Here is a 23,268-nt window from a genome sequence, read left to right as displayed (position 1 = left end):
GGTTTTCTTCCAACATCAGATTTTTGCCATTAAAAGCCACTGTCATGGCTGTTTCTTTTAGGGCGTTAAAATCAGACCATTTTGAAAGTATCATTTAGAATCTAAGTAGAGTTGTGGTTAAAAACACAAACACTTAGGGCGCCTGGGTGGCTCAGTCGGTTGAGCATCCGACTCCAGCTCAGGTCATGATCTCACCGTCAGTGAGATCTAGCCCCACGCCGGGCTCTGTGCTGACAGCTCAGAGCCTGGAGCCTGCTTCAGATTCTGCGTCTCCCTCTCTCTCTCTGCCCCCCCCCCCACTCGTGCTTTCTCTCCCTCTCTCTCTCTCTCTCTCTCTCACTCTCTCTGTCAAAAATAAATAAACATTATGGGGCCCCTGGGTGGCTCAGTTGGTTAAGCAGCTGACTTCAGCTCAGGTCAGAATCTGGCAGTTCGTGGGTTGGAGCTCCGCGTCGAGCTCTGTGCTGACAGCTCAGAGCCTGGAGCCTGCTTTGGATTCTGTGTCTCCCTCTCTCTCTGCTCCTCCCCTGCTTGTGCTCTACCTCTCTCTGCCTCTCAAAAATAAATAAATGTTTAAAAAGTTTAAATAAATAAATAAATAAATAAATAAATAAACAAACAAACATTAAAACACACACACACATAAACATTGGAGCTAGGTTTCTTGGGTTCCAGTCCTGATTCTACCATTAACTAGCTGTGTGACCCTGGCAAATTAAATAATCTGTGGTAAGGATTAGATAAATCACTAAAAGCACTAACATCAGTAATCCATTCCTAAAAATTGAATGGTGAATGGTGTATGCACAAATGCTCACCAGACTGCATTATTTTTAAAAGAGAAAATCCATATGTGTGCCCCACCTCACACACCCCACCCACGACACACACCTACTTAATTACTATATCTTGACTCCACAATGACCAGTTACATACAAGAGTAACGCTTCCTATGAGTGTGCCAGTCCTAGCTAGAGCTTTTGGCACAATGCTGTCACCTTCCTAAAAAGAAACTAAAGCCGTAAAAATGCCTATTCATAATTATTAAAGTATCATTTTAGTATTTAGATGTTCAAAACATCTTTCTGATTACTACATCATTAACAATTTGTTAAAAAGTTGCTTTGTATGAAGTCACATCTTCTTTTCCATGTAATTGCTTTTCTCGGTTGCTCTGCTATTTCGCTATTTTCTTCAACACTTTCTCATTGCACAGTTTTAGGCAAAACAAGGCCTCAATACAAAAGGCATTGTGGAAAATTTGTTTGGGACCAGGAACCCAATGACAGGATCGCACTGTGCAGGAGGCAGTGGGGCCCCTCCTAGAACATGCAGCATCCTAGATGCCCAACACTGGCTGTGCAAGACGCCTGCTCGCAATTCTCATTTTCTATCACTTTGGATTAACTCCAGACTTTTTCTGCACATTTTTTGTTTAAAATGTACTGTGTTTCATAAATATATTTTTGCCATATAAACAATGCCTGAAAGGTTTGTCCACTCTACAAAGCTTAAGTATTAAAAACCACAATACACGTCCCCCAAACACACCCCAACCCTCGCCCAAACCTTCCTGCAACCCCTGACTGGCACTCGCAGCTCACCAGAGTCTCCCGACGCTCAGCCCCTTGACAGCGCCAGGAGCCTCCAGGACGTTCAGCGCCTTCGCCTTCCGGTCTGGCCAAGCCCCGCCCCCCTTCCCAGCACGGCCCTCCTCCCTTCGCGCCCTCCCTCCCTCCACCTCGGACCTCCCCTGGCTGAGGCGGCCATGCAGGGCCCTTGCCTGCGTGCTGTGGGGGCGCTTCTCCCCCAAGCCCGCATCTGTGGCTGAGGCTTCCAAGTCTTGACAGAGTTGCTAAGAAACGGGATAGTGCCCTCGGGGTATAAATGAGTGCTTCCCCAGGCAAAGAGGCGTCCCAAGCATTTGAAGAGGGACACAGCTGCACCTAAAACTATGGCCATTGCCAAACCCCGGATGTAGCCGCAGTTTACCAAGATTCAGAGGTCTTCACGAACTTCAAAAGTAGGCTGTTAGCTAAGAAGTTTTTATAGGCCTGTGGCCTCTTAGTCTGTGGTCCAGGACTACTAGAATATGGATGCAAGGCATCTAGGTAACCGCTGGAAATAAGAACCACGGAGTTGCCACTTTGGAGCTCCACCTCTGGGTTCCCTCTCGGCTACACGCACGAGGAGGGCATCTTTCCCTCACTAACTCCCTAAGGCTCGGTCGGAATTTCTGCCTCGTAGGGGCTGTGTAGGAAGACCTGGCCAGAGAAGCTGCTGCAGGAACATTCTCCTACCTTCCGCCTCTGTTCTGCTTTGTTCTCTGCCTGTGATCAGAAAGAAAGCCGACTCAGAGTAAGTTAGTAAATGCTTGATTCCTTGTCTTACTGAGGGCCACAGCCCGGGAGACCGTCTTTCAGATTCTTCTCAAGAACCGCTGGGAAGCTTGTTCACTACAAGGGATTTTACTCTGAGTGCTTGCAAACAGTTCTCCAAATATTTGGTTGTCACTAGGTATGATGTGTTACTGTTGTAAAAATTAAGGTTTTCTGATTTCCACATAGACACGAGAAAGACCCTTAGTGTAACTAACCCAAAGGAGAATTCCTCCACCTGATGCGCCCTAAGCAATAAAATATAAAATAAAATAATGAAAACACCAATAAAAACTGACAGCTTTTGCGGTGAACGAGGATAAGACCATTTATTGGCGTGGCACCACCCAGGGGAACTGGGAGCTAATGCTCAAAAGTTCCTAACTCCAAGATGGCTTTCCAGTGAAGGGTTTTAAGGGCAAAATTTGGGCAGGGGTCTTATGAGAAGGTGGACACTTAATTGGAGGTCCATGAGGTCTTATTAATGCATGTTATTTAGTTGTTATTGGTGCCACTCTGTCTGGTCCCACCGAGGTTTGGACTTGGAATCTGAAAAATATCTTCTGTCTTCGTGTTAGAGATTTTATTAGGTGCATCTGGTGCCTGTGTGTTCAGGATAGTGCTGATTAGCTGACTGTGCTCAAACTAACTATACTTGTGTAAGCTAGTGGGGTTGCATTTCTTCATGTTCCTTTGAATGATGAGCAAGCATTCCTAGCTCCTGGGCCTGGGTCTATGTGTTTCCTGGCCAGTTAAGCAGTGCTGGGGATGATGTGACCTCTAGTGTTCATTCTTTCATCTGAACTAACAAGATGGATGCTGCTTTCATTAGGTCATCTTAATACATTATATTTCTATCATCAGATTGTTTTAAAATATTGCTTACGTGTCTCTGCTTAACGGGTTTTGGTTCTTCCCATTTTTTTTATTTCTTATTTGATACAGTCACAGGAAGTCAGCATCAGTTACCTGCTGCAGTTTTAGTGGACATGCCTCAATGACCTCTCAGTGATTGGAGAGTTAGGAGAACAGAAGCCAGACACCTTTTCTCATTGCTCTGGGTATTCCAAGTTCCAGTTTTTCAGGGCATATTCTCACACACACACACCCCGCCTGCTACGTACATCCGCTATATCCTGACTCTCCAATAACCGGTTTCATATAAGCACGAACCCTTCCTGTGTGTGTTAAGTCCCAGCTGGGACTTAACACAATGCTTTCTACTAAAAGTAGGTTGTTGTTTATTTTTAAGTTGGGAATACAGAATTAGGTTTGTATATTAAAATGATATATATACATATTTATTGGAAATGATGGAATGATCGTGGTGAAAACTTACAGTCTGGGAGCCACCATGATCTATGCCATCTCTTATTGGTCTAGGGTTAAAACAGGAGAGAAAAACCTGTCAGAAAATAATGGAGCCAGACAAGCAGTGTTGGTAGTTGGGGATGAGAGTGGGGGGGTGGGGAGTATGCTATGCAGATTTGGTGGTGTTCAGAACCTTCAGCAGAGGAAAACATCAGTGTCCAGGTAGTTGGAAAACCTTGGACCATTAGTTTAGGGCCAATCCCTCTCTAGTCTCTCCTCTTGGGAGACCCTGAGCCTCATATCCATCAGGAATAGGTATCACTTTTTTTTCATGGCTCCCTGCCACTCTTCCCAACCATTACCATTGCCCTCCTATTCCCACATAAATAAACTCAATCCCAGAACCTGATTGAGTATTCACCTGCAGGGCTTAGGGCTTGGATGTGCTTAGTCTCCCCAAATGCCAGATGCTTACATGGAGAGGGGAAAAAATAGGAAAGACCTAGAATTTACCGCATATTCTGATTTGCACAAAGGTTACCTTTTGCCATTTTTGAGAACATTCTCAAATAGGAAGTGAAAAGTGATATGAAACAAAAATTTCTTTTCATTCACAAAGAGCATTTTTCATGAAATATTTGTAGTACTGAAAATTTCAATTTAGGAAAATGACTTTTGCTCTTGCTATGAAAATAAATGCTTACTACAAAGATTCCCATATTTTCACAACACCCTTAGTATCACAGTAATCTTTTTACAGCACTTCTAGGCCAAAAAGAAATACCTAACAGTTTTGTTTATTAAGGAGTTAGGTCTAAACAACGTAACAGGTATTTATATACTAAGAACTTAGCAGCCTCTGAAAAAATAATAAACATTAATTGGAAGAAAATATTATTTCATTCATAAATTACAGTAATTGCTAACAGGATGTGTGAGCCTTTTGGGCACACAAGATTCTCAAGTCTCAGAATCAGATTGTACACCCCACATTCCTTCCCTATTCCATATTGATTTTTACATAGCAATTTTTTTTTTCTCAAGGGAACCACCGAAAACCCAGTGTTATAAAGATACAGCATCACTGAAAGTAATGTAGCGCTAATATTGAGACTGTGAACTACTTGAAGCTAATCCTCTGCAATTTCTTTAATTTTTTTAATGTTTATTTATTTTTGAGAGAGAGACAGAGTGTGAGTGGGGGAGGGGCAGAGAGAGAGGGAGACACAGAACGCAAAGCAGGCTCCAGGCCCTGAGCCGTCAGCGCAGAGCCCGACACAGGGCTTGAACTCATGGACTGTGAGATCATGACCTGAGCTGATGCTGGATGCTTAACTAACTGAGCCACTGAGGTACCCCTGCAATTTATGATAAATGACAAGTATCACTGTGTTTCCTTGGATATTTTACATATCCTGCAGTGACCTTGTGAGTTCCTAGCGCTTCATAGTATGTTGGCACACAGTTTGAGAACCATGGGTTTAAACTCTGTAATGACGCATAGTATCACGACACTGTGAAAAAACGTATGGGACAGGAGAGTGTGTGTGCATGAGGGTGTTTGCAGTTACATTTAGATTTATGTCTTTGGGTGCCATGTGATTATAGGAGCAATTCTTACAACCTCGTAGTAAGTCAACACTCTCACAGTAAAGTGTCCATCATGTCATGTTTTTTAGATCTAAGATTTTTTATTCCTCCAAGCAGGGACACTCTAGGTCCCAGGTTTCATTTTCCAACTCTCTTGGTTTACTTAAGGAGAAGAATATCAAGGAAAGATTTTATTAATTACTAGATACACAATTACTCCTGCATATGCCTAGAATGTGGGATTGTTTTGTCATTTGTGCCAATCAATCTGAATTATCAAGTTAAAACAATGATATGATGTCAAAAGCTGATTTTAAAATTCTATTACAGCTTATTTTGAAGAGAACCATGCAAGTAGAATAAATATGTGAACATATTTGCTAATTCTGAATTGTGTACCTCCCTGATGCATATGTAGTTATGTGAGTTTGAATGTCTTGTGCATAAAAAGGAAAGATCAAATTTATCTTAAACTGTAACTCAAAGGATAACATGTAATAGTTCTTCATGCTGTGATCATTCACATAGTCAAATACATATATTACTCCTTTTCAGAGACTCCAAGTATATTTAAAACACATGTGTATATTATGACTGGATCATTTGTAGCAAATACAAAGCTAAGTCTTAAGTAATTCAAAGGGGGTCTAAGTTTCTTAACTCTGAATTGATCCAAACAATCACAACTGCATTTTAATAAATAAGTTTTTACACAACTATGCTAAAAGACTTGTATTTCTTCTCATTCTTCCAAATGATCTTTTGAAGCATTTGCTGGCTGATATAGCAAACAGATTTTATATTTGTAATTTCACTTCAGTTCAGGCTTGAACATGATTGTTTTTCTGTTTACTCTCCAGTATTACTCTAGGTCACTGGCACTAACTCTTTGAACAAATAAGTAATCCAATGATGTAAGTACCATTTTCTATGTGTACAAAAACGTGATAGAATTTACTTTGTCCTACCGTATGCAGTTATGAAATCTGACATCAGTAGAATTTATATTTGTAAGCATTTTATAGAAGAAAGGTGAAGTAATGTTTACTAATATGATCCTCCTTGCTGTAACCACATATAAACCCTTAGAAATTTTGTTCTGAGCTCTTATTTTTGTCTCCAGAACCACTGAATGTTGAGCTTCTCTGTCTCATACGAGTCAGGAACTGGAGATCTCTCAGAGACCTTCTACAAAAGAATGGAAACAGGTATTCAGCTCAATCCTATTTTATTTCTAACATATAAAATAAGAAGTACAAAAATGAATTTGGAAGTTTCCCTAAGAACATTCCCTTTCTTAAATAAAATGAAAGAAAAAGTACAGAGCAACAACAACAACAAAAGACAAGGTGTTCTGCCTATAAATGCTTAAGAAAGAGACTTTCTATAAAGTTCTTAGAACAGTGTCTGGCACTATGTATTAGTTATTATTTTTTATTGTTATTCTGGCTGAGTGCTGCCTCTTCTCATTGCATGAAAGGCTGAGATGGCAAGAATTAAGAGAAATGGAAAATATCTGAAATTGTTTCAAAATAGTATTCCTGCCATACAGATAACAGTGGAAGGAAGATAATTGTAAGCCAGGAAATAAAGTTGTTCTATATATTCTCTCCTTCTGACAACATACTTATATTCCTTTATAAAGTTCACTCTTCTAATAATTATTTGGCAGCGACTGATATACCTGTGTACGTCTTCAGAGTTGGGACCCAAGAAAGAGTTGCACCATAAATCCAACTTTTTTGTATTGCTTCCATCCCTAGCACCTCAGTCATGACATGCGTTGCAAAACAGATCTATGTCGCACCCTGTTCCTTCCCACAATCTCTCCACTGTCACCCCCATCTAGAATATTCCATGCATTCACCCAAGGTCCACTTCAGAGTAAGAATTTCCCTCTGTATTTCATGGTGACTTCTTTGTCAACAGGTGAGAAGTCCTTCACTATACCTTCAGGAGCAAAGGATACTGGTTAAGACTTGCAAAAATACACAGGCCAGCTTTCCAGTATGAGATGTTAGTGGTTCCATCCTCATCCTCTGAATCACTACCTCACTGTCCTCTGTCTTTCCCATGGGGTCAGGAATACTGCCCAGGAAATCTCACCTGGGTACGGGCCTCCTTATCCCACTCTGATTCCTATCAACAAGATCAGGAGTAAAAAGTCAACAGTTTGCTGTGATTGTTTTAGTAAGTCACCTAGATGTGTTTTGTCTTGTTTTGGTCAGTGTCTTTATTGGTGGGTGTAATAGAAAAGTAACATTCCACTGCTTTACTGGGCAGGAGTAAAATCACAGTGAATTTTGCCCCCTTCTTATAGCTATTAGCAAAACACTTGTGTATCTAAGCAGTGATTTGTCTGTCCATATCACTGTGAGAAACAGTTAACGTCTAACCCAGTGGTCCCCTACCTTGTGGTTTTAAGAGTCTTTATTCTCTTTAACATGATTGCCTACACCAAAGACTTTTATTTATGTCGGTTATACCTGTTGATACTTACTGCATGATCAATTAAAACTGAAAAATTTTTGAAAGACAATAAAACACAAATATACATTTCATTAATCACCACAGCAATGACATTATCACTGTACACTTATGAAGAAAGGCACATACCTAAAACCTTGACACATCCCCTTTTATGCACAAAAAGAGTTGGTCTTTTTAGAAGTCTTCAGGACTAAATATAAACAGAAAATCACTTTCCATGTGTCCCTACTCTCCTCATATATGTTGAGGAATTATGGATAAATTATGATGTTTGGAAAACTCTAGTAAGGCTGCAAACTTAAGGCTCTTCCCTCATGAGTAGTTTCTTCCCAGGAGCTTGAAGGCCACCTGCAAAAATCTCTCCAAATTCAACTCTTATCTCAATTCATAAATATTTATCAAGCCAGACATGATCTCTAAAAATCCCCATCCATATTCCATGAGCCAGTTCTTCAACAAAGACACTGACATTGTCCCAATTTTAGGCCTTCTCCCAGTATTTTCAGGGCCTGGGGTAAAAGGATATTTAGAGATACTAGTTCCATGGCCCACTACTCTTCTCTTCTCACACACAGCTTTTTCTTGCAGTGTATGGAGCCTCCAACACATCCATATGCATACTCCAGCCACAAAGCCAACCTTCATCCATACCTCTCTAGACAACCATCTTTCATGGTCACCCTAAGGCCTAGACCCCATGGTCTTCCCTTAGGATACCCACAACAAAGAAGACCATGCTAGCTCTGTAACCAGGCTTGGGGTCATTTGGGCAAGGAATTCCAGGATAACCCAAGTGTAATGTAGAGTGGAGGGCACAGGCTCTGGTTAGGCACATGTCCTGGTGCTGCAGCTCCTCCCCCTGTGGGGAGGGCCCAAAGAGAAGGACCAGAATGAGGTCCCCCAAACCTTGAGGCCCTGAGCAGGGGCCTAGTTGCCCAGCTTCAATAATAATCCTGCTAAAGAGCAATGGTTCTACTTCTCTTAGTGTGAGTATTGGTTGTAGATATATACTGCATAAGGATTTTTAAAATCCTGGAGGAGATCCCAAAATTAATGAAAGCATTCTTAAATTTTTGTTCACTTTTAAAGACCATTATTTTAGTAATCTTAGTTCTCAATAAACTAGTGGAAACTAGTTTTACCAAAATTTCCTTCAGTTCTTCTGGAGTTGATCAAAAGATCACCTCATATATGCCCACAACCCATTTGTCACTGGAATCGCCACACTTCAACTGGACCATGTCCACTACCCATAAAGCCAGGAAGAGAGGCTCCACTGTTCACATTGTCTTTGGAACTTCAAGATTCAAGCTAAGGGTACTAACTACAGAGACTTTTAACACTTCTGTCGTTAGGAATCTCAGATTTATTCTGGGATCCTTGTAGAAGACAAGACAATGACATCCTGTCCAACTTTTTGTCATATCTTGTCACCTGCATAACCCAACAGCTCTGTTTATGCCCTGAATCTCAAAAAAGTCCCTCTTGTATTGTTCTGCAAATTTCTGGACCTCTCTTCTCTGACAAAGAGCTCAAACCCAATGCCACACATTAAAATAGGAGCAGACACTGTAGTATGTGGCCCAATCCATTCATTTTAACGCCTCATGTCTCTTAAAGCAAATCCTGCTTTCATGTAAATGAATGTAAACAGATATAAGGTTCAAGGAGTGAGATAAATAGATGTGTGCCCTGTTATGAAGGTATTAAGGAGAACAGTTTGAAGCCTGGTTTTAGATAAGTGAAACCATTACAATGTATAATAACAGCAAAGTAAAAGCCGTTGTGTCCAAGTATTGTAGGCTTGAAGAGGTAAAAATGTCCAGATGTGAAGAGACAGCTAACCAAATAGCTCCTGGAGTTTCTTCTTTGTATCCAAATTCTATCACTTTCACTTCTGTTAGTGCTCCTGTTACGACAGATTCCAGGGATATTAGCTCCCTTTGAAAAAACCCTGGTCCATATGTGGACAAAAGCACGTGTGGACAAAACCTTCAGAAGCACGTGCCAAGACATAACTAGATATGTAAGAGTGTTATTGGGGGAAACACTGGTGAGGAAAAATGGAAAGGGTCTTGAAAGAGGCCATGAGAGCCTCAGATATTGATACAGGTTTGACTACTGTGAAAGAGAACAGGAAGGAACAAGGGAATTACCATACCTCAAACCCATCTTCCTGCCTCCCCCTCCCCAGATATATAATATTACTAGTGGATTCTGACCATTTTTTATTCAATCTTGTCTCTGTAGATGGAGTCTCTTATATCTGTACCCTGACATGTATTTTCTCCTCCAGAACCCTCCTTCTTGGTCACTTTCCTGACTCCTGGCTGGGATTTAGAGAAACCCTACAGATCTTTCTCTGCAGCAGGGGAACAACAAACATGGATATTTTCAATGAGACATAATTTTATGTCCAACCAGAAAATGACATGCAATTTATTAATACCAATTTTAGTGACTTTTGGATGGATCTCTGATTAAGATTATCTAAGACTCTATCTCCTTCCCACATTTCCAATAAAAAAAAAAAACAGCTAATTAGAAGAAAATATAATAAAACATCCTGAGTCTCCTTTACACTAGACTGAATGCTCCATATAGTATGATTACTGATGGTTAGTACATTGGAATCAGTATGGTAATTAAAACTTAGAGCCATTTCATATAATGTTTGTCAAGGTAAGAACAGTAATGAGCAGTGAATCACCAGTTCTGAATCAGGGAAAACCAAATTATAATACTGCTTAATTTTTAGTGCTTTGACGAGAGCCCAAAATTCAACGGTGTCATTTATTTTGGAATGATAAATAGGTAATAGTGGTTGATCACTCTTTAACATGTTGGCAGCTTTTGTTATTAGAAAAATCACCTTAGCATCTCATAATGTATAGAATTGTCAAATCACGGTGTCATACACCTGAAACTAATATAATATTGCATGTCAACTACAATTAAAAAAAAGAAAGATCAAGTCATCTTATAGAAAATAGCACATAAGTTCCAGAAAAGTCTTGGATATAAACATCTTGGATCAACTTCTTTTATATGAACTTGCAGAACCCTTTAAAAGAAAATGGATTAAAATAACCATGAAGAAGTGGAAAAATAGAAAATTTCTGTTTAACTGTACGACTTGCCTGTTACCGTAAGTAATCAAAAAATTACATCTCTCAACAGTGACTATAAAACAAAACTGAAAGAAAGATGAACAAGCCACACATTTTTAACAGCCAGGAAAAAAACACTTCTTAAACCTGATTTTGGATGTAGTAAGGTCACTGTTTACTACACAAGGTGGAAAGAAAAACCGAAGTGAAAACTTTTGGTTCTGTAAAACATGCTGTGTGGAAAACAGGTTCTTTTATTATTATTATTATTATTATTATTATTAATTTGTAACATTTATTTATTTTTTAGAGAGAGACAGAGTGTGAGCGGGGGAGGGGCAGAGAAAGAGGGAGACACAGAATCTGAAGCAGGCTCCAGGCTCCAAGCTGTCATCACAGAGCCCAACGTGAGGCTCAAACTCACAAATCGTGAGATCATGACCTGAGCTGAAGTCGGATGCTTAACCCACTGAGCCACCCAGGCACCCCTGAAAAATAGGTTCTTGATGAATTTTGCAACAGAGAAAAATATTCTTATATTTGCTCATGTGTTGAGGCACATATATATGTTTTCTTGGGCTGAATATTGTCATATTTATTTTTGTACCATTTAATACATTAACTTGAACAGTAAGCAGTAATACCTTAAAATCTCTATCAACTAAATCTTTGCATTTTCAAAAATAATTTAGTGTTTCAATAAAAAGCAGATTTCCATGAACCATTAAAACTCTTAAAATATAAGCAGTGAGTAAAAAACTAAAATAAAATATAAGCAATGAGCCTACTTTATACTTACACTTTCACTACTGCATTATACAACCAATTCCTCAGGGAAAACATTAGCTATTTACTTTCATTTTACTGTTTCACTAAGGTTTATTTTTTCCACTTAAACTCTTGCATGTTATTTTTTTTCCTCCAACTCTGATTTACTCCATGATCCTATAGCTACTCTTGCCCAGTGACAGGGTCATGTTGATCAGCATAAGTTCCTGAAAACCATCCCAGGTAACTCTTAATCTGTAAAGCGCAAGAAGAACCAAAAGAGTAGCCTTGGAAGATAAAAGTCAGAGGACTCCCAGCTTTAAAAGAGCAGAACAATAACATCAGAGGCTGTTTCCCTTTGAACCATCTGCAAACAACAAAGAATGAGGAAAAGAAAGAGATGGGAAATACCACAGTATATTTGAACAAGTGTTGCAGTAAAATTGGACCAAGGTACAAAAGGATGCTGGGAAAGGACACATAAAATCAATGTGAAAATACTAAAAGAAATGGAGGAACAAAACATGCATAAATAGAAGGTAGACTTAGAGTGCACAAGAGAAAATTTTTCCCGTGAAATAGGTAAACATCTTGCCAGACTATTCTTTAGCAAATATAAATTGGCCACTATGGGGCACCTGGTTGGTTCAGTCCCTTTTGCCTCTGACTCTTGAATTTGGCTCAGCTCATGGTCTCAAGGTTCCTGGAATCCAGCCCCACCTCTGGCTCTGGGCTCTGAACTACCAGCCTGGAACCCACTTGGGATTCTCTCTCTCCTCTCTGCACATCCCCCACTTGTGCCTGCAGCACACACATGCACACACTTTCTCAAAGTAAATAACTAAAAAAAAAAAGAAAAGAAAGAAATGGCCTCTGTGAAATAAGAGTTCAAAGCACATAGAAGGATTCAAGGGAGAAATAAGAAAAAGAAGTTTTTTTTTTTTCTCTTAAACTAAAATAACTCAGGAAAGAAATGGGGAAAAAAATCATCATAGAATTTAAAGCCACAATAAATGACAAGATAAAGCTAATTATTTAGAATGGTCTGATAATGGAAAGTATGGACTGTCCAGAAATAGACCCATATAGATCAGATTTTCTAGTCAATAAAGTTGCATTTCAAATTAGTAGGAAAACAAGGATTGAAAAATGATGTTGAAAAAACTGGCTAGTCATCTGAAAAAAAAATGTATTCTTACCTCACTCTTTATGCTATCATATATCATAGTAGGTCAACTGTTGAAGCATAAAAGTAAAGCAAAGCCGTACATTTACCAGAGTAAAAAATATTTTTTTAATTTTTTTTAATGTTTATTTCTTTTTGAGAGAGAGAGAGAGCACAAGCAGGGGAAGGCCAGAGAGGGAGAGAGGAAGACACAGAATCTGAAGCAGGCTCCAGGTTCTGAGCTTTCAGTACAGAGCCCATTACAGGGCTCAAACCCATAAACCATGAGATCATGACCTGAGCCAAAGTCAGATGCTTAACCAACTGAGCCACCCAGGTGACCCCAAAAAATATTTTTAAACTATTTCAGAGGAAGGTAATATACAACACTCATAAATGCTACTTTATAAAATAAATTTTTAACACTACAAAAATAATTCCCCACGAGCCATGCCAAACAGGAAGCGACCAATTAGAAAAGAAATTTGTGGGGCACCTGGGTGGCTCAGTCACTTAAGCATGATCCATGGGCTTGAGCCCCTGTCAGTGGGGAGCTGGCTTCAGATCCTCTCTCTGCCCCTCCCCCACCAAATAAAACTAAAATATTTTTAAAAAGAAAAGAAATTTGCAAGTAAGTATGATAGCTAGTAGGATTATTTCCTTAATATATAAGCTCCTGGGGCACCTGGGAGTCTTAATGGGTTAAGCATCTAACTTTGGCAGGTAGTGTAATGATTTCAGGTAATGATTTCAGAATTCCTGAGTTTGAGCCCTGCATTGGGCTCTCTGCTTTCAGCGCAGAGCCTGCTTTGGATCCTCTGTCTCCTTCTCTGTCTGCCCCTACCCAACTTGTACATGCTATCTCTCAAAAATAAACACTAAATATATATGTGTGTGTGTGTGTGTGTATATATATATATGTGTGTGTATATGTATATATATATATATATACACACACACACACACACACATATATATGTATGTATGTATACATATATATATAAGCTCTTAGTAATCATTAAGAAAAAATCAATAATCCAAATACCAGAAAAACGACAAAAGTCATGACTAAATAGTCAATTTAAAAAGAAATACTAATGTGGGCACCAGGGTGGCTCAGTTACACATCTGACTTTGGCTCAGGTCATGATCTAACAGTTTGTGAGTTTGAGACCCACATCAGCTCGCTGCTATCAGCATAGAGCCTGCTTCAGATTCTCTGTCCCTCTGTCTGTCTGCCCCGCCCCCACTCATACTATCTTTCTCTCTCTCAAAAATAAACATTAAAAAATTTTTTTATATACTAACGTAACACTCTGTGTTTACTAAACTAGAATTAAAAAAATTTTTAAAGAAATCTTAATGTAATTTATACTTATAAAAAAACTGTAAAAATAATCAATGTTAAAGAAATAAAATTAAAACATTGACAGATGATTTCTTATTCCTTAGTTTGGTAATTTGTTAACACACTGTGTCAACCAGTATGTGGAGGAATAGATACTCCCATATATTCTTATGAGTATATAACTGAAATAATAATGTCTCAGGGAAAAACTGACAACAACAAATTTTAATGAATATCCATAGACCACCAATTCCACTTCTAGGAATCTGTCTTACAGATATACACATCTATGTTTGCAAAGATATGAACAAGGGTTTTCACTACAAAATTGTTCATATTTAAAAAAAAAAAAGATTTGGAAACGATCTAAGTGTCCACAAAGCCAGACATATATGCATATACAAGTTCATATACAAATGGTAATATCTGTAATACTGTTCTGCATATTGCCATTTCTTACAAATATATCTTGGAGATTATTTCCTTTTAGTACATAATAGATCTGCTTTATTCATTTTAACAACTACATAAATCATCTTTCATATTTTAGATGCCTTTCTTTCTGTCCATATTTTCCAAACTGTTCCATAGTACTGTGTACAAACTCTCTCCCCACCCAAAAAAAGAAAGAAACAAAATCCCTCATTCACCCTTCATTGCTCTTCATCAGAAGCCTCCTCTCTCTTCTCATACATGGATAAACTTCTCAAGAGAGTTCACATACTTCCTCAACCACAACCCATTCTTGAACCCTCTCATCTGTTTTTGTTCTCATCCTTTCAACAAAACAGCCCTAAGTAAGATCATCAATATTGTTCATATCACTGGACACTTAGAGCATTTTTTCTCCAACCAGGGATCTTTTTTGTTTGTCTTACTTACCATGCAGTGTGCTCTCCCTGGCTTCTGTAATAGAAGGCAATACTGGTTTTTCCTCTACCTTGATAACTTTTTTTTTTTTCTGATACTGCCTGGCCATTTGGTCTTAGAGTTCCTCAAGTCTCAGTCTTAGGCCGTCTCCTGTTCTCACTTCTACTCTCTTCCTAGGCGAAAATACACTACGGGGTTAGTTATCTATCCTCCATAGCGTATTGAGCCTCTTACAGGTCCAGACCTGTCCTTTGAGTTCCAGACTTGCCCATCCAGCTGCCTATTTGACCAGTACCTCTCCTTGACCACCATCTTTTGGAAGTTTTAAAAGTACCTCAAAATTCAACATACCCAAAATTAGCTCATAATCTTCCCCAAAATTCTAGGCTTAATTTCCACTGTTTCCTATGTCACTGAATGCTACCATAATTTGTCCTGTGGCAAAAGCCAGATGCCTCAGAATTATCTTTGATACTTTTCTCTGAATCTGTCACAATATCCTACCTATTTAACCTCTTAAAATCTCAAATATGTCACTCCTTTCCCTCTCCACCACAGGCGTTGAATGCCATGACACCCTCATCTCTCATATGGATGACTACGGTAGCCTGTTAGGTGCTCTACCTCCATCCACTCTCACCAGCCTACCCAATCCAATCTCACTCAGCAGCTGATGATCTGTTCTGTATGAGCACTACACACGTCGCTCACTTGTGTGGGGACATTAATGGTTCCTAATGTGGAACATTTGGAATAAAGCCCAAATGCCTTACGTGGCTTGCATGCCACTGGCCCCTTGCATGTTCTATGCTGTGGCCATGGTTTCCTTCTTTAATTTCCTCATTGTGCCATGTTTCCTCCCACTAAGTGTCTTTTCACAAACTGTCCCTCTGTTGAGAATACCATTCCCTCTCTTCCTTGTCTAATTAATGCCTATTTATCATATGTCATATAGATACATCTTCATATCCCCATATCCTCAAGAACCTCTTTCTGCCGTCCCTGACTAGATCAAATTCTTTCTGTTAAGACCTATTGCTGCTACTTAGTACCTGCTACAGCTGCAATTTTATATTGATTTATATAATTATTTTGTTAGCATCTATCTCCTTATTTAGACTGCAAGCTGAGAGTGATGAATGTTATTTTTCATTGCAAAGAATGTTTCCCAGTACAGAGTATTTCTTGGTACATGGTAAACGCTCAATAAATAACTATTTAATGAATCAGTTATACACAATAAAGCAGCAGTGACTATAATTCAGTTCTACTGAATTGGAGAAAGAATGAGATTCATAAAAATAGTGAGATTTTTCTGAGTATGAGGAACATTGTCTCTGAAGAAGTCAGAGATTTCTTGAATATTTCAAGGATGAGTGACCAGAACAAGAATAGGGCCAATAACTGATAATGGATATTTATGGATATCAACTTGAAATAGGAAAGTGAGTTTTAGTTTGTTGAGTTAGAGGTTGTGGTGACATCCACCAAAGCTGGCATTTTCAGAGATAAATAACCCTGGCTGCTTCATAGGAACTGCTCAAGCTGTAAGCCAGGATTTCTAACTGCTCTGATTACAATGTGCCTACCTCTCAGTCCTAATTGCAAGTCCTGGCTAGCTCTTCTGTAATTCATTCAGCATGCCTTCCTTTCCACTCTTTTTCAACTGCCTCATAAGCATCCAGACACATTTCATATTTTACTTATGTTTTTCTCTGTCCTTAGAGTCCTAAGGGGCTCACTCAGAATTTTTCACCTCCACCCCTCACTACCACTCTTAATTCTTCCAACCTGTAGGCACAACACAGACTAGCATTCAATCTTCATTAGGAATACACAGGACAGGCAAGTGGAGATGTCTAGCAGCCTGGCAAGGATATGACTCACCAGCAGAAAGATTTATTTGGTAACTGAAATTGTGGAAAGGGCTGAGTTGCCAAAAGTACAGAACAAAACCAGAGGTCAGAGAACTCAACCTCGGGAAGTAACTACTTTCAGGGATCAAGTGGAAGATAAATGGCCATTGTCTGTAAGTTCATTCTCCACGTAGAGAGCAAACAAGTCAGTCTCTGGAGCAGAATTCAATTCATCAAACACTTTGAGTCCCTACTAAGTAACTGATAAGGACTGCTTATATTAAAGAAGGTTAGAATAAGTCATAGTCATTCAATGTTGGGTGTCTTTTAAGTTGAACTCCTTGAGAAATAGACTCTGAGATGGAGATTTGTATGGAGAAGGTTTATCAGGGAGTGTTATTTAGAACAATACCTATAAAAGAGTAAGGGAAACTGAACTGTGATATAGATCCAGCTGATCCCAGCAGTAGCCCTTGAGTTGAGATGGCCCTTCAGAGGGGTCATCAATGGAGGCAGGGGAATCTGGCCTTTGGACCCCCACATTGCTCTATCATAGGATGTGGACTGTGGATGGGATGAGGTGTAACCTTTGAAGAGTAATTTCATCAACTGAAGGCGATTCCCAAAGAAAGACTTTTGCTGTGAGCCACCAGCACTCAGTGAGCACACTGAGCTCACTCAGTGTGAGTCGACACTCTGAGCAGTTGAGAGAATAAATCCTTCAGTCTTTAAAGTGTGGGTCTGCATCGTGCATCTCAGCATCCACTACAGAGAAATATTCAATGGTAACTTTTCTTTTCTTTTTTGTCAGGGAAAAACTGAAGCCCTTTAGCAGAGTAGAGGTTGTGGTTTTTTTTTTTTTAAACAGCATTATTGAAATATAATTCATATACCATACAATTCACCATTTTAAAGTGTACAATTCAATGGCTTTTAATATATTAACAGAATTGTGCATCCATCAGCACAGCCAATTTTAAAACATTTTTATTACCTCAAAAATAAATCCCATACTCCTTAGCCATCACCCTTCCAATCCCCTTGTCTCTGCCAGTGCTAGGCAACCACTACTTCTGCTGCGATAGATTTTCTGTTCTAAACATTTCATATAAATGGAACCATACAATATTTGGTCCTTTGTTAATGGTTTATTTCACTTAGCATAATGTTTTCAATGTTAATCTGTGTTGTAGCATGAATCAGTATTCCATATATTTTTATTGTCAAATAATAATCTAATAGAGATATACCACATTTTATTTGTGCATTCATCAATTGATGGACACTGGGGCTGTTTCCACTTTTTGGCTATTATGATTCATGCTGCTAAGAATGTACAGCTGTTTATATGAAAATACTTCTCATAGATACATACCAAGGAGTAGAATTTCTGGATTATATGGTAACTCTATGTTTAAACATTTGAGGAACTACCCAACTCTTTTTCAAAGCAGCTGCACCATGTTACATTCCCACTTCCATACTATGAGGGTTCCAGTTGCTCTACATTCTTGCCAACACGTTACTATCTCTTTTTATACATATAGCCATTTCAGTGGGTAAGTGGGTATGAAGTGGTATTTCATGGAGGTTTTCACATCCACTTCCCTGATGACTAATGATGTTGAGCATCTTTTCATATACCCATGTGTAAATCTTCTTTGGAGAAATGTTTAATCAGACCTTTTCAGTTGTGTTGTCTTTTTGTTATTGAGTTGTAAACATCTTTTATATATTTTAGATACATGTCCTTATCAGATATGATTTTCAAAAAAATTCTCCCATTCTTTGGATGGCCTTGCTTTTTGATGGTGTCCTTTCAAGCATATGAGGTTTTAATTTTGATGGTGTCCAGTTTATTTATTTTTTCTTTTGTTGCTTGTGTTTCGGTGTCATATCTAAGAAACTATTATCTAATTAAAGATCACAAAGATTTCAATAGCACCTTTTTAAACAGAGATATAAGCTGGTAGAGAGGAGAAGTGTAGCTAGTGGGTAAGATGCAGTCTGGATGCAAAAAACCCAAAATTTCACTTGGGAAGTTTAACCTCAATTCAAATCATTTAAACATGAATCTGATTTTATGGCCACAAGGGCTCATTTTTTTTCTAAGTTTATTTATTTATTTTTGAGAGAGAGAATGAGCAGGGTAAGGGCAGAGAGAGAACAGAATACAGAATATCTGAAATGGGCTCTGTGCTGACAGCAGAGAGCCTGATGTGGGACTTGAACTAATGAACCATAAGATCATGACCTAAGCCGAAGGCAGACGCTCAACCAAATGAACCACCCAGGTGCCCCACAAGGGCTCATTATTAAGAGAGATACATATAATTCATGAAACATTTTAAAAATGGGTCCATGATTAAAATGGTCAACCATTAAAAGAGGTCAAATGGAAGAAGAAATACATTGGGATTAGAAATTGATAAAGATTTAAAAACTAGAACATGAGCTGGATCTTGTCAGGTACGTAGGATCTAGAATATAGAGAGAAAAAAGAAGATCTTTCCAAATTATATGAATAGCAAGAAAAAGAAAAATCACAGAGGAGAGAATGGTCATATCAGCCAGGTGGGAACAGCAATCTAGACCAGGAGTCGGGAGATGAGAGATACTACAAAACCTAAAAATAAGGGTACAACACAGAGTGTAAGAGCAAAACAAACTTACATATTGTTCAGATAGACCTCAGAACTAAAATTAATCCACAGGACAAGACATGGTGACAACAGTCTCTCGTAGTACCTTGAGAATCAATGAGAATTGTGGGTAGTTCTGGGAGACCTATCCATTTACCACAGGGGGGAAAATGGCCTATATCTAAGACTAAAGGAAGCATAATACAACTCCTCCAAGGTAACAAGAGTAGGAAGAAATATGTGGATTAGAAATCAGAGCAGCATCCTCAATCCTCAAAGGAAACAATGGTATCATGCAAAATAATTGGCTGGTGTATGCATGGGGTGGAGATGGAAACCCAGTTCAAAGTGCAGTGCTGTGATGCAAGGGGTGAATTCAGAAAGTTTAGAGGGCTTGTCTAGGTGCCCCTGGTCTTCTGGTCTGGTAGGAAATAGGACTTAATTCTTTTTTTAAATTTCAGCTTTATTGAGGTGTAATAGATAAATAAAATTGTAAGATATTTAAAGTGTATGTCATGGTAATTTGATACACACAATAAGGACTTAATCCTAAACCCCACCTGATACGGTGCTAAAGCTGCTGGTAGACCTACAGGCCACATCAGCTCTGTATAATATGTGGAATAGCCTTCATCCCACTGATGGATGGACACAGTCCAGGGGCTGGACAAAAGAGAAAAAGGAGAAATACCTCCCATGTGCTAGTAGCACAGACTAAGAAATATGGCTAGATGGGGCCATATCCTGGAGGATTTTGAAAAGAAGGCCAAGTTCTGACTTGACTCAGGATTAAGAGTCATTCTCAATATGATGGAAGTAGCATCCAATAGGATTAATTTCAGAGTTTCATTCCACTATTTCCCATTTTAATTATCTACTCTTAAGCACTCTTTAAAGTGAAAATACCCATTCCCTTAGCTATGCTATCCATGCTTATTCCCCTACCATGTTCCTTTTTTTTGTTCTGTGTTTCTTCAAAAGCACAGTGGCCTACTTAATTTAGAGAAAACCACCCAGATGCAAAGCCCTAGAGGGTATTTCTTACTTAAAAAGCCCAGTTACACCAAAACCATAATGATATTGGAGAATTCATTTGACTCAAGGTCCCCAGAGTATCAAACTGATTTCTTTGCTGCAGCTGGTTGCTGCTTTGTATGAGGTGATGTATTAAGGAGCTTGAAAAGTTCAACAGTTATGTCCGTCACCAGTCTTATCTCTAAATATCTGCCACAACATATCTGCTGACGACTCAGTGAAAGCACTTCTGTCTCTGACATCAGCAATGGTGACATCTCTGCCTAAGTCAGAATTCTAGATTTCTTTTTCTCCCAAATCTGCTCCTCCCCAAGTCTTCACTGTCTCAGTAAATGACACCATTCTTCACCTGTTAAGCAGGACAAAAAAGTAGAAACCATCTATTACATTTTGGTAATTCTTGTAACATTTCAAACTTTTTCATTGTTCATGTATTTGTTATGGTGATTTGTGAGCAGTGATCTCCGATGTTACTATTGTAGTTGTTTGGGGGCACCACAAATCACACCCATGTAAGGTGGTAAACTTAAGTGATAAATGTATGTGTTCTGACTGCTCCAGTGACCAGTCATTCCTCCTTGTCTCTCTCCCTCTCCTCAGGCCTCCCTATTCCCTGAAACACAGTGATATTGAAATTAGGCCAATTAATAACCCTACAATGGCCTCTCAGTATTCAAGTGAAATGGAGTCACACACCTCCCATTTTCAATAAAAAGCTAGAAATGATTAAGCTTAGTGAGGAAGGTATGTCAAAAGTCAACATAGGTGGAAAGCTAGGACTCTTGTACCAGTTAGCCAAGTTGAGGGCAAAGGAAAAGTTCTTGAAAGAAATTAAAAGTGCTACTCTAGTGAATACACAAATGATAAGAAAGTAAAACAGTCTTATCGCTGATACGGAGAAAGTGTGAGTGGTCTGGATAGATCAAACCAGCCACAACATTCTTCTTAAGCAAAGCCTAATCCAGAGCAAGGCCCTAACTCACTTCAATTCTATGAGGGCTGAGAGAGATGAGGAAGCTGCAGAAGAAAATTTGAGGCTGTCAGAGGTTGGTTCCTGAAGTTTAAGGAAAGAAGCCATCTCCATCACATAAAAGTGCAAGATGAAGCAACAAGTGCTGATGAAGAAGCTGCAGCAAGTTACCCAGGAGATCCAGCTAAGATAATTCATGAAGGTGGCTACAATGAACAACAGATTTTCCATGTAGATAAAACAGCCTTCTACTGGAAGAAGGTGCCATCTAGTATTTTCATAGAGAGGAGAAATCAATCCCTGACTTCAAAGGTTCAAACATCAGGCTGAGTTTCTTGTTAGGAGCTAATGCATCTGGTGAATTTAGGTTGAAGCCAATGTTCATTTATCATTCCAAAAATCCTAGGGCTCTTAAAAATTATGCAAAATCTATTCTGCCTATGCTCTATAAAAGGAACAATAAATCTTGGATAAAGCACATCCATTTACAACATGGTTTTCTGAATATTTTAAACCCACTGTTGAGACCCACTGCTCAGAAATAAAGATTCCTTTCAAAATATAACTGCTTATTGACAATGCATATGATTATCCAAGAGCTCTAATGGACATGGACAATGAGATTACGTTGTTTCCATGCCTACTAACACAACATCCAGTCTGCAGCTCATAGCTTAAGGAGTAATTCTGACTTGCAAATCTTATCATTTAAGAAATACATTTCATAAGGCTATAGATGACATAGTAGTGATTCCTCTAATGAATCTGGGCGATGTAAATTAAAAACCTTCCAAAAATGATTCACCATTCTAGATGCCATTATGAATATTTGTGATTCATAGGAAGAGGTCAAAATACCAATATCAACAGTAGTTTGGAAGAAGCTGATTCCAAACCCTCATGGATGACTTTTAGGAGTTGAAGACTTCAGTGGAGGAAGTAACTGCAGATGTGCTAGAAATAGCAAGAGAACTAGAATTAGAAGTAGAGCCTGAACGTGGAACTGAATTGCTGCAATCTCTTGGTAAAACTTTAACAGATGGGGAGTTGCTTCTTATGGATGAGCAAAGAAAGTCGTTGCTTGAGATGGAATCTACCTCTGTTGAGGATGTTGTGAAGACTGTTGACATAACAACAAAGGATTTAGAATATTATGCAGATTTAGCTGATAAAGCAGTTGCAGGATTTGAAAGGATCAACTCCGATTTTGAAAGAAGTTCTCCTGTGGGTAACATACTATAAAATAGTATCACATGCTCCAGAGAAATTATTCATGAAAAGAAGAGTCAATCAATGTGGCAAACTCCGTTATTGTCTTATTTTAAGAAATTTCCATAACCACCTCCACTTTCAGCAGCTACTAGCTTGATCAGTCAGCAGCCATCAACACTGAGGCAAGACTCTTCACCAACAAAAAGATTATGACTCACTGAAAGCTCAGATGTAGCATTTTCAGCAATAAATGCACATTGTTTTTTTCTGAAACATAATGCTATTACCCAGTAGACTACTGTATAGTGTAAACATAACTTATTTATGCACTGAGAAAACAAAAAATTCATTTGACTCACTTTATTGCAATATTCCAGCTACCCAATATCTTAACATATTTAATTATAAGAGATGCAGGGCATCTCTGCAGGACTTCATGCATTTAGCCTCCTATCCCAATCTCTCCACCATTTTTTTCAAGATAGGCCTAGACCACTAAGGACTTCATCTTTGGGAGAATTAA

At 38.8% G+C, this 23,268-nt stretch overlaps 1 long non-coding RNA gene across 1 annotated transcript; it reads left to right on the top strand.

Moving 5' to 3' along the window:
• The first annotated feature begins 1,759 nt into the window (after positions 1–1,759).
• On the top strand, positions 1,760–10,270 carry LOC122237654. Its single transcript, XR_006216246.1, has 3 exons — positions 1,760–2,358; positions 6,403–6,487; positions 10,066–10,270. It is a non-coding gene; the product is annotated as an uncharacterized LOC122237654 (long non-coding RNA).
• Positions 10,271–23,268: the final 12,998 nt, after the last annotated feature.

This window comes from Panthera tigris, chromosome B1 (assembly GCF_018350195.1).
Source record: "Panthera tigris isolate Pti1 chromosome B1, P.tigris_Pti1_mat1.1, whole genome shotgun sequence".
NCBI lineage: Eukaryota > Metazoa > Chordata > Mammalia > Carnivora > Felidae > Panthera > Panthera tigris.
This window is presented reverse-complemented; position numbering and strand designations above follow the sequence as displayed.